The following is a 12,613-nucleotide window of genomic DNA, read 5'->3' as shown; positions in this document are numbered from 1 at the left end:
TATAAACCATTAGTTAGAGGGGAGCAGGGTTCTTGGAGAGGCTACTAAAAGAAGAACTTAATAATTATAGCATGTGTGATATTCTGGAATGTGTATGAATGTTGTATGGTTGTGTGTGTGAATGTGAATATTGGCTCTGTTGTAACAACTAGTCCAAAAAACCCAGGTCCATATTAAGAATAAATTGCAGGTCAGCTCAAGGATGGGGGGAAAGGTTCATAAACAGACTGGGCAGAGGTGTATGACCCAAAATGCCAACTAGGAACAAACGTATTCTTACCATAGTCATATGTGGTCAGCTTAATAGGTCCATCATGATTCCTGTATCAGTACTGTGTATATATCATCTAAACCTAAAAATCAAAATTTTAAACTAAATCTAAATATGTTTGAGTAAAAGTAAATCTAAATATGTAAAAGCCAATGATGTGTGTGTGTGTGACTAGTCAGATACCTCTCAGTATTTGCTGAAGAGGAAAGGTCCCATGACAGTTTATGTCACTCCATGCAGGACCAGAGAGGAAACTATTGCAGCAAGTGATAGGGTGAGCCATTTGCTGCAATAGATGTGTGAATGGACAGTAACAAGAGTTGAAGCCTTGACGTGGCGTTACTGCTCACATGGGTAACCATGTGCTAATTCAACCACTTGTGAGACTTGATTCTAACATGTTATTATTAATAGTATGCAAATTGCCTTCACCTCCTACTACTTAATATATTCCAGCTTTGTGCAGTGTTCATGAGTCATTCTGATCTATTCTTTTCAGTTTTCATGGTGGAAGTGGTGGAATATATATATATGAGTAACAGGGCTTTACAGCTCCAGCAGATCGTAACCAGAGAGCACTGTGCTTATTGCTGCTCGGAGGCTGCACAACAAGCTCTAACATTTAGGAGGAAAACTGATCCTTGTCTGTGTGAATGTAATAGATTTGATTGTGACCTTAGATTGTAAGCTCTGTTGGGGAAGGGACTGATGGGAATGATGTATAATCTCTGTAAAAGGCTGCTGATTATTTCAGCATGTTGTCAATAAAGGATGATGATAACAATATAGTTATCCATCTCCCCACAGGTGTTTCCAAGAATAACCATCGAAAAGGTAAGAGGCACACCCAGTGACATTGTTTAAGCATCTGCACGGCATTACTCACCCCGCACCTTTCACAATAGAAGTTTGGAGTCTAGATATTGTACTAATGAGCAAATAAAAATAATAGAAATAAACACATTCAACACTCATAACTGGATTACATGAACCTGTTTGATTTTGTTTGTGATGATCTGATGCTTGAGCTTGATGGATCTGAATCTACCATAAAACACATTTTGTATCTTGCTATGTGGGAAGCATTTGGGAACAAATACACATAGACAGAAATTGATTGGGGTACATACACATGCACATACGTGTTGGTTAATGCATCCAATAACATAGGGTTTATCTTTTAGTTGGGAGGTGAGTGGAGGTAGCCACTGTACAATTGTGATACCGGTGTCACATTTCTGCAGTTGTGTGAGCTTTGTGTTATATCTCCTGCCCCAGCACTAGAGATATTCAAATTTACATTAGAATAGGTTTGTTAAAATTTGAATGTGAAAACTCGAAAAATTCTCATTTATTATTCAACCCTTGATAAATCTGCCCCTAAATGAACCCAATAGGCTGGTTTTGCTTCCAATAAGGGTTAATTATATCTTAGTTTGGATCAAGTACAAGATACTGTTTTATTATTTCAGAGAAAAAGGAAATCATTTAAAATAGAGTCTATGGGAGACAGCATTTCTGTAACTGAAAGCTTTCTGGATAATGGGTTTCCAGATAACGGATCCCATAACTGTACTGTGCAGGTGCAAGTCTACAGTGCCGATTTTTTTTTTTTTGTCAAATTCGTGATTGCGTTTCTTTCCACGGAGAAAAAACAAACCACAATTATTAATATCATGAGTTTGTTACAAAATGTCCAAAAAGAAAGGAACCACCAGAAGAGTTATTGCAGTCGCACAATCTAATATTTATAAATCAAAAGTCATTTGTGTGGACAAAAGTAAAAAAACAAAACTGGAAAATGTATCAATTCAATTCATGTGAGAAATTCATAGGGATTCAAATAAAGTTCATGTGATAAAAAGAAACTGTTGTTTGTGGTCATTGAATCAATTGTGCAAATTATTTTAAATATAAATACGCCCCTGCTTCTTATTGTAACTCCACCGGAAAAAAAATGCTTTGTAAGGCTACAACTGTATTATTGCTACTTTTTATTGTTCATCCTTCTATTCAGGCCCTCTTCTGTTCATATTCCAGGCTCTTATTCAGATCAATACATAGTTGAATAGGGTAATTTAGACTTTAGCAACCGGATTGCTGAAATTGCAAACTGGAGAGCTGCTGAATAAAAAAGCTAAATAACTCAAAAACTACAAATAATAAAAGCTAATTACAAATTGTCTCAGAATATCATGCTCTATATCATACTAACAGTTAAGTTAAAGGTGAACAACCCTTTTCAGATACATGAAAGTTTTTAAATGGGTCTCTGTTGTGCCACATTTGCTATAATATATTGTAGTATATTTAGTAACAGTGTAAGGAACCAAAAGACTCCAGCCCAGTGAAATGTATTACTCGCCCACCCTATAGCACAGAGTTGGGTAAAACACTAAGCGCAGATTCACGAAGCGCTGAATTTGCGCTAGCGTCCGCTTTGCTCACATTGCAACACTTCATCAGGTTTAGATTCGCCAGGACAATGCTAATTCACTAAATCCAAAGTTGCGTCCAGGGCACCGAACGCTTGTGAAGTAGCATTAGCGTTACTGCGGCAAGCGAAACAAACTATTTTTTGTGGAAGTCCTATCTACTCTATTGCACTTCGCCTGGTCTGAGGTGGCGAAGGCAAGTCTGGCGCAAGAGGCAACGTTCAGTAAAATACAGATCTTAGTGAATTTGCGTAGTTACGTACCTTCGCCAGGTGTAAGGGAGCAAATTACCAGGTGTAAGGGAGTCTATCTCCTTCTCTAGCAAAGTTACGCCTGCACCCGTTCGAAGTAACGAATTATGTCACAACAGGGTCGGACTGGGGGGCTTGGGGCCCACCAGGGCTACTGCCCCAGGGCCCCCTTCGGCTTTTCGGAGCGCCATGTCGCATTTGTCCATGGGGTTTCTAAGTATGCGTGCAGCGTGACATCAGTGCGCTCGCGCAAAATTTTCAATTCACCGCGACCCCCGACAAAGAGGGGTTGCGCCACTTAGAAGTGGATCTGGGCTGGCCCACTGTGTCACACTGGTGAATTTTTCGCTAACGTTGGTCACTTCGCCCTTTAGTAAATAAAAACACTAAGTTTGCCCATTTGCAGTAACCCATAGCAACCAATCAGCAGGTAGCATTACTGCCAGTCATTTTAGTGCAATGGCACACCAGGAGATGAATTGCCAGTGATAAATCTCTTCTACTGTGGGCGACTTATCTCCAGTAAAAGCTTTCCCATAGGCAATAATGTGAATTGCTGGTGATATACCCCGTGTAGCTTCAGTCTTCCAAATTTGAAGTTTCTGCTTGAGTCCCCCACACACCAGTGAGAGAATGGCTGGGGAAAGTGGAATTCTTTAGAACTATAGAAGAAGCAGACCCTCATTATGTGCCCCCTTGTGGCTGCGGAGTTTATAGTTACGCCACTGCCTTGACATAATTTTTATGTTTGTTTGTTTAATGATGTTGATATACATACAAATAAAATGGGATGAACCTCTGCATCTCATTCCCTTGTGATCCCCTTGGGTATGAAAATTGTCCATATTTGGAGATACTGAAGTGGTTTCATTACCTAAAGGTAATGGATTTGAGAATATCCTCAGGGCATTCCTGACCCAATTACTATCACTATCCCTTCTGCCTGCCCAGTATTATACTGCAATGTGAGATTTCAATGCCACCAGCTTAATTGGCGAATAGTATCTAGAGATGGAAAGAATCTATCATTTTTGGATTTTGCCAACATGGAACTGAATTGAAGCCCTTGTTTGCATATTCAAATGTAAGAACATTTAAAAAACGGAATATATTATTAGCAAAAACTTGTCATATTCAGTTGTCCAGTGCAGTTAAGCCACATGACTTTATGGTTTGGATTCTGTATGAATCTTGCAAAAAAATGCTAGGATTCAGCCAGATCCCAAACATATCCATAATCAGGTGCATCCCTATTAAATATATCTTTGGTGACATATATCTAGTAACTTGGATAATAGATGCGGCTTTAACTTAACTATTAGTATGTTATAGAATGTGCCATTTTTAGCCACTTTTCAAATGGTCTTCTTTTTGTGTTTTATTTGCCACCTTCCTGTCAAATGGGGGTCAGTGAACCCATCAACAACAATCATACTGTTCTGTTAGGATTCAATTTTATTGTTATTGTTACATTTAATTGTGTATTTTTCTGTTCAGACCCTCTCCAAACACTTTCCAAACATACCAGGTTATAATGGTATATAGAACCCCAGAAAGCAGCTTCTGAAACTCTAAACTAGAGAGCTGCTTAATAAAACTACATCATTCAAAAAAATCTTCATCCCAGAAATGTATGATGATATTCTCTGCATTCTAGAATTACATTTGGAACATATTTTATGCATAATGCTGTACAGGTTTGGGACTGGTTTTCGCGACCTGGGGGTCTTCCGGATAAGGGATCTTTCCATAATCTGGCTCCTCCTACCTTAAGTCTACTAAAAAGACAATTTAAACATTAAATTAACCCAATAAGAATGTTTTGCTTCCAATGAGGATTAATTAAATACTAACTGGGATAAAGTACAAGTTATTGTTTAATTATTACAGAGAAAATGGAAATCATTTGAATAATTTTTAAAATGGAGTCTATGGGAGATGGCCTTCCTGTACTTCGGAACTTTCTCAACAATGGGTTTTCAGATAATGTATCTATCTTTTTAAAGTAGTCATTTCTTCCTGTACATTCACCAGTCCCCTAAACAAGAGATGTTCTATGTATCACTCAGCAGGAGCACTGGGATAAAGGCTAGAACTGCAGGCTGCCTTTAAACACAAACATGAATCATTCTTTAAATAATTTGATGCAGGAAGAGTTTAACCTTTTCAAAAACCTGAAACCAATCATTGTGTAGCTGAGCCTTTAAATAAATAAATCATTTGCTAAGTAACTCAAATAGAAATGTTTGAATTGATGTAAGATTCAAGGACAGCAAAAGAGAGAAAACAAAAGCAGATTCCTCTTGTAAAGTGGACAGACTATGCTACTGGTGATTGGCCTAAGTTGCCTGGTTGGACTGGGGGTCATGGTGATCCTGCTTGGTGTACTTTCCAGGTATATGTTTTTTAACTAAGAGGCAGGCAGAGAACAGAAATAGAGATGATGAAGAGGAGGATGTTTTTGGAGACTTCTGGGAGTCCCATCCTGGGGGTACACAGCTGATCTACAAACCCTCTGCTCTTGCTAACTGGTTGCTGAGAGATCTTCAACGTCAGTCATTGCTACAATCAACGGATTGGTGGATGAGGAAATGGCCTCATATTCAGACAATTATTCAGAACTTGCTCCCGGCTGACAAGATATTGGAGTTGGCCCGGGATCATCTGCAGCTGGCTGATGGCGGAATAGTTGCCTTGGACTGGGTAGTTGGACCAAGAGGTATTTTAGGAACTAGAAGAGGCACCAATACAGCCGGAAGCCCACCGTTGCTCTTTATCATTCCAAACCCATTTGGAAAGTTGACAAAAAACACTGAGCAATTTTGCCTTCGGGCATTAGAAAAGGCTTTTACCCAGTAATTTTTAATAGGAGAGGGCAGAATGGCTGCCCCTTGGTTACAGTGAAGCTCCAAGCTTTTGGGGAGCCAGCAGATCTGAAAGAGGCTGTGAGTTATGTACGTTTTAGGCACCCATCCTCCTTGTTGTTTCTGATCAGTGAAGGGTTAGGATCAGGACTTCTGCTTTCCTACCTGGGGGAATGTGGTTCCTCCAGCTACATCACAGCGGCCTCATGCATTTCTCCAGTCTTTCGTTGCCAGGAATGGTTTGAGACTGGGCTACCATGGCTGTATGACTGCCTCCTGCTTCTCTATCAGAAATTCCATCTCAGTAGGTAGGTGCATTAACGGAAAGAATACATTATGGGTGCATTTTCTTTGGTCAGCATTATTTTTAGCAAAACAAATAGAATAGTTTTTACTCGTATATAGTTTTTAGTAATAGTTTGTAATGTAATAGTTGTAATGTAAAAGTTTTTACTCAAGATGTTACTAATCTTCAAGTTCTCAACACACAGACGATCTTTCACTTTGACCCATTGCTTATAAACAGTACTGAATGGGGAAGGAATTATTTCTATAATTCTATAGAGCTTGTCATCAAACCTGTTGCTTATTTGGCTCTGTTGTATATATGTATACAGTAAACTGCACATTCAATATATGCCTGACTATGCAAACATAGATACCCTAGACTAGAGACAGGTGAAATTGCAACCATTTCTATGCTGTAGTGGCATATTTGCCATGGAAACCATGGGCATAGAGAGCATGTTGATGGTTACCTTGGACACTACTACCACTGTGTCCATTACCACAAAGGAAATAATTTGTCATCGTGGTCAACTATGATTTAAATGGTTGTGGAACCCACTTCCATGGAAACAATGGTGAGAGGTTGGTGACCATACTGAAGGCCATTCTTCTCCTTAAAGGGCATGTACAGTCTAAAATAGAATAAGGCTAGAAATGTTGTATTTTGTATACTAAATATAAACATGAACTTACTGCACCACAAGCCTAATCAAAACAAATGATTTATGCTTTCAAAGTTGGCTACAGGGGGTCACCATCTTGTAACTTTGTTAAACATCTTTGCAAGACTAAGACTGTGCACATGCTCAGTGTGGTCTGGGCTGCTTAGGGATCGTCATAAACAAAGCTGCTTGAGTTCTGCATGGCTGGGAAGTAAGGGCGGGGGCTCCCCCTGCTGTTCATAAGTATGATTGTTTCCCTGCTCAGGCAGTTAGGGACGATCTGAAAATTCCTATCCACAGCAGTAAATAAAGGGGAAATTTCACTGCATACAGTCAGGTTTCTTATAAAAACGGTACACATTTTTTAATTAAAGTATATTGGAGATAGGTTTCTTTAAAGCAAGTAACATGGGATTTTATTTTTTGCCTTACATGCCCTTTAAAGAAAGCACTGGTAAGAACCCATCTACAATATACAGTTAGTTTTTGGTTTCCAGTGCTCAATAGTGACATTATATTAATAGAGAAAGTCCATACAAGAGGGACTAAGTGGATAAAGGTTTGTGAAGGTGATGGGCTGATCTAAAGTCATGGTATCATTACTATCATTTCTTACCTATGGTTGTTTTCTTTATTGGCAGATATTCCACAGCCCGTGGCAGATGTTTCCCATGGAGAGAGTTTTGAAGAGCAGTTCATTACAGGAGCTCCACCAAGTACTATTTTGCCAGTGCAAAGGTGAAAACATTAGCTGGGATGAATATTGGGAACACATGACCCCCTGCGGACGTGGATGAAGTTGCTGTGCTGTCATGTGCATCTGTAGCACAGATGATCCCATTCGAGGACCTGCTGAGAAGACGCTTCCCATTGAGCTTTTCAGGACAAACCCATATTTTTTTTTGTCGCTGACGCATTATGGAGGACACTGTGGTTTTCTTACAAAGTCAGATGTATCGTGGAGCCACAAGGTTACTTTAGACTATTTTAGCTCTATAACAGAGTTCTTTCAGATAGAAGAGAAAGCAAGTGTCCTGCCTAGAGGTCGCAGTTCTGTCACGATAAACCGGCGAAGAAGAGAAACGCTGCAAAGGCGCGATAGGTCTGTCACTGATCTACATGAAATGTTTAGTTGGAAAAGGTCCTATACCAGGTGACATATTATAGTAAGAGACGGTATGATCCAACAATAAACAGAAACGGGTTAAAAAGGAGACAAGCCTGACGCATTACATGCATAAGCTAGAGATTTGTCATAATAAAGAGCTGTCCAGCTTAGGCACACAATTTGTCACCCTTCTCTCATTTTTTGACATATTTAAACAAATTGTGAGATTATACTGGTGTGTCTGCTTCCTATAAATATTCCAAAAATATTTTTGTTTCCTCCTTGAATTGCCCATCATGGCACATGTTGGGTGAGAAACGAATACATAAATACACCTGGTGATAATGCAATTTAAAAGGCAAACTATCACTCCACGGTAAAACAGACTCCTCCCACATTTGCAGTGGCAGGGTGGATCGCAAAACTTTCAGACAGTCGTATTCACCAGCACGTCACTAAGCCAAATCAAACCAACTTGTGTTTCAATTTATACTAAAACCATTCCATACACAAAAAATAGATATGAATTTAATATTTAACTTAATACAGGAATGCGATCTGTTATCCAGAAAACTCCAAATTACATAGACTCCATTTTATATGAATAATTATTTTTACTTTGCTGTAGGGCACCAGTGTTATCCACATTGTCACCCTGTTGCCTACAAGTATATTTATTGTAAGTAAGGAGACTCCTGAGGTCATTGTTTTTTATTTGCAGCTTCACACTATGGAAATTTACATTATTGACTGCCTCCGTCCTCTTCAAATGTCCTATATTGCACAAGAAATATTTAATTCTATAGTTCTGTTGAACACTGCCTGGCATTTGATCCCCGTTTAGATTTCTGCCTGGAGTGTTGTGGACATAATAGTTAGAAATTTGGCCATGTCCTTTAGTACCTCTTAATACACAAGCAGTCAGCAAACCTAATGCCTTTCACTGCAAATTGCGAAGAATAATATTTTTTGGAAAAAACGATACAGGGGCTCTGGGTCCTTCTATTGCAGCACCATGCTGGGATTCCCAGTCATCTCAAGGATAGACATGGATGCAGATTTAACAAGACTTCAATTTCAAATAAAAAAAAAAACTTCTCAATTGCAAGAATATTTTCAACCCCCCAAACCTGTTGAAACACACACTAAAATCACATTCTGTGCATGAATTTTCAATGAGTCTGCAAAACCTCAAATCTCTTTTTAAAAACTTAAATGTGATAATAGCTGGAATTTATAAAATATAGCTCCCATGTACTTCGACGGCAGTTCACCAGGCTTGTGTTTGTAACTCTTGATATTAAAGGGCATGTAAAGTCTAAAATAAAATAATTGTTAGTCATTGTTATAACTAACAATGAACCCATGGTGGATACACCTATCTATACGTCTCTCCAAATTTCTTCCATCGGCTTTGTTGCTGTTGTACCAAACCAAAGTACAAAAAAAACAGGCTAAATATTTGGGGCTATATCATGGCGTCTGCACCTGAAAAAAGGAGGGACATTCTGCACCATGTAATAAAGTGTTTTATACTTTAACTGGTTGGAGTTCTTGCCACTTAGGGAAAAAAACATTGAACATGGGGAGTCACATTTATCAAGGGTCAAAATTTGAATTCATGTTTTTCTTAAAACTACCATACGCTCCCATAATTTGAACAATCAAAATTTATTAATAAAATCACATTTTTATGAACTCCGACTAATTGAATTGACCCGAAAACTCGAATTCGATTTAAAAAAAATTATTTATTTTGCCAAAAAAAAACTAGAATGTGAGGAAGGCTGCAAACATCACCAAATTGATCCCTGGACCTCTCCTATTGACTTATACAGTAATTCGGTAGGTTTAAGGTGGCGAATAGTCGTATTCGAGTTCTTAAAGGGCCAGAATGTGATAAATCTCAAAATTAAAATTGAATTGAGTTTGGATAATTCACAATTTGCGAGTTTTGACCAAAAAAAAAAAATTTACAATTTCACTTAGACCCTTCAAAAAATTCGTTGTTTTCAGATAGATCATCAGAAATAATGACTTTTTCCAATGACTTTCTATTTTCGATGTGTAACTGTATTTCTAATATTAAAGTGTCATTGTTCACCTTCTGGAGCAGCTCTGAGGGGGGGGGTCGCCGACCCTGCAAACTATTTTAAATGGATACATTTAGTTGATACATTTCTTATCTTTGTCCCTGCTGAGCAGAATCTCTGGGTTTCATTACAGGCAGCTGTTAGAATTGATACAATAGTTACTAATACTCCAGAGATACTGCTGAGAAATGTATCAACTAAATGTTGCAGAATTGTAACAGTTTAGAGTCTGTGCCTGAATTACTGAAACACCAGAGACACGAACATTCAACTTTAAACTTTTTGAGAAAACAGAAAAAAATATTGGAAAGTAATTGAAAAACGTCGTTATTTCCAGGGAATCTGAAAACAATTGAACTGAAATATGTGTTTGGAAGGTGAACTCCCCCTTTAATAAATCTTCCCACAGTGTGTAATGTGGTTATGCACAAAAATGTGTGGCTTTTGCCCTAATGCATTTGGGGTAATTATCCACCTGTCACAGCTTCTCATAGAGACGTAGAGGAAAAGAAGACGCGCAGTGCCCATCTGCAGCCCTTAGTTTGTGCTTTTAGCCTACACAGCCTGCTGGTGAGACTGAGGCATCATACATTTGTACCTTATAGGTATTGACAATGAACACTTTTGTCATTGTGATTTTGTAGTAACAAAACAAAGCAGCGGACCCACAATGTGTACTAAAATTACTTTATTACAGTTGATTTTTTTTTTTTTAACATTTCCTTTGCTATGGTACAAAGGATAATTACAAACAAAATATTACATAGGATTTATTTTCTTTCCTTTTTCTGACAACTCCGTAACAGCTTTAAATGCACAATCTATACAATTAATACAGGTTATACAATATATTGTGAGAAGAATACCAGAATACTGACATTACACTGTACAAATGAAACCCTCGCTGTACAAGAGCTCAGTGGGCTCACTCCCTGCAAATACCTTGCACACCCGCAGAAACAGCTAGAGAGGATGCCAATGGGTCCAGGGACTGTGCTCATTGGGTGTCATTACAAGACATTTTGAGGGTTACCATAAAACAATCCCGGGATTAAGAAGCTGTGAAGAGTCTATAGCACATCTATTCCGATTTATTTTGTCCCTCGTGGCTTTGTTGGGATAAGGAAAAAAACTGCAGTGATGGCGTCACTGTGCCAGATGCAAATATGTGACCATGAGCAAAATGCAAAGCTGGGAGTATGTGTATAGTTGTCACTGTATGAAATAGAAAATAGAATTGAATCTGCTCGGTACCGAGGGACGCTCTTGTGGCTACAATCGTGGCCTTGAGGACGTTTTTGCTATGTAAAGAGGATATAAGGCACGGCAGTGGGGGGTCATTAAGCGACACTCTTGCATCACGCAATACAAAACTGCACCCTGTAGAGCGTTCACTATAAAAGACCAGATCAAAATGGAATAGAACGTTGCACCTTTTAACTCCCACTGAATTAATCTGGGTCTTAGAAGTACAACATATTAAAGGTGTTCCCTGTTGGTCGGAAAGGATTTCCTCTCTAAACACCATCACTTCCCGAGGGAGGCTGAAATCTTCATAAATAAACGCAGAGGTGAATGTATTCCTGATATCCGTAGCCTTGGCTGATGCACTGTGCAAATATATAGTGAATAAAGTACCCCCTTGTAAAAATATAAGGATATTATGTTACCGAGGAGTTTCATGACCATATAAAAACACGAGGCCGAAGGCCGAGTGTTTTTATACAGGTCATGGAACTCCGAGGTAACTTCTAATATCCTCATATTTTACAACTGGGGGTACTTTATTTATTATAATACACAAATTTAAGTAAGTCATGTGACAGAAATTACATCAGAACTCACCGTTTATAAGGATATAATTTACAGGATATTCATAGCTTTTGTGTATTATATATATATATATAATATATACTACAGAAGCTGGAGAAGGATAACCAGATACCAGCTAGGTCTGTGTGCCCCACTGCTTCTATATTTAGGGCTATGACACCCATCAATTTGATTTGCTGCAATCTTTTCATTCAAAATACCTTATATATCGGGGAATTGCTTTCTGACACCCATAAAGTGTATCAGGACACCAGGCTGTAGGCTCTGTGTTTCCCCATACATTATAATGACAGGAGGAATTCCTGGGAAGGTTGCAGAAAGCAAATTGATGTGTACGGGTTATTTATCATCTAGAAATGGTTATACTGAAGGATCTTATTTGCTGGAATGCATCAAATCGGAGTGGTAACTTTGGATTTTGAGCAACCAGTATAACTGTGAAACTGCAGCATGAAAGGACCTGAGCATTTAATGCCACAATAACAAACTCATCACATGAGTAAAGAAAGACGTGCTTTTAAGGCTTTCAAGTTAGCTGGTACAGCCGAAACATTTATAAGGTACAAGGAGGCCAATAAATCATGCAAAGAAGCTATAAGGCAAGCTAAAATTGCTATAGAAAAGGATATTGCAGCAAGCAGTAAAAAAAATCCAAAATTATTTTTTAAATATGTCAATAGTAAAAAAATGAAGCAGGAAGGGGTGGGACCCTTACTATCAGAGGGGGGTCAGCTGGTTGATGAAAACAAAATAAAAGCGCAGATTCTGAACTCGTATTTTTCATCTGTCTACACAAATGAAGAACCAG

The 12,613-nt window shown here is 38.5% G+C and overlaps 1 pseudogene; it reads left to right on the top strand.

The window, feature by feature from the left end:
* Positions 1–5,208: 5,208 nt before the first annotated feature.
* Positions 5,209–8,147, top strand: LOC121399844 (annotated as a pseudogene).
* Positions 8,148–12,613: the final 4,466 nt, after the last annotated feature.

This window comes from Xenopus laevis, chromosome 2L, assembly GCF_017654675.1.
Source record: "Xenopus laevis strain J_2021 chromosome 2L, Xenopus_laevis_v10.1, whole genome shotgun sequence".
NCBI lineage: Eukaryota > Metazoa > Chordata > Amphibia > Anura > Pipidae > Xenopus > Xenopus laevis.
The sequence above is the reverse complement of the archived record's forward strand: the minus strand, read 5'-3'. Positions and strand labels throughout refer to the sequence as shown.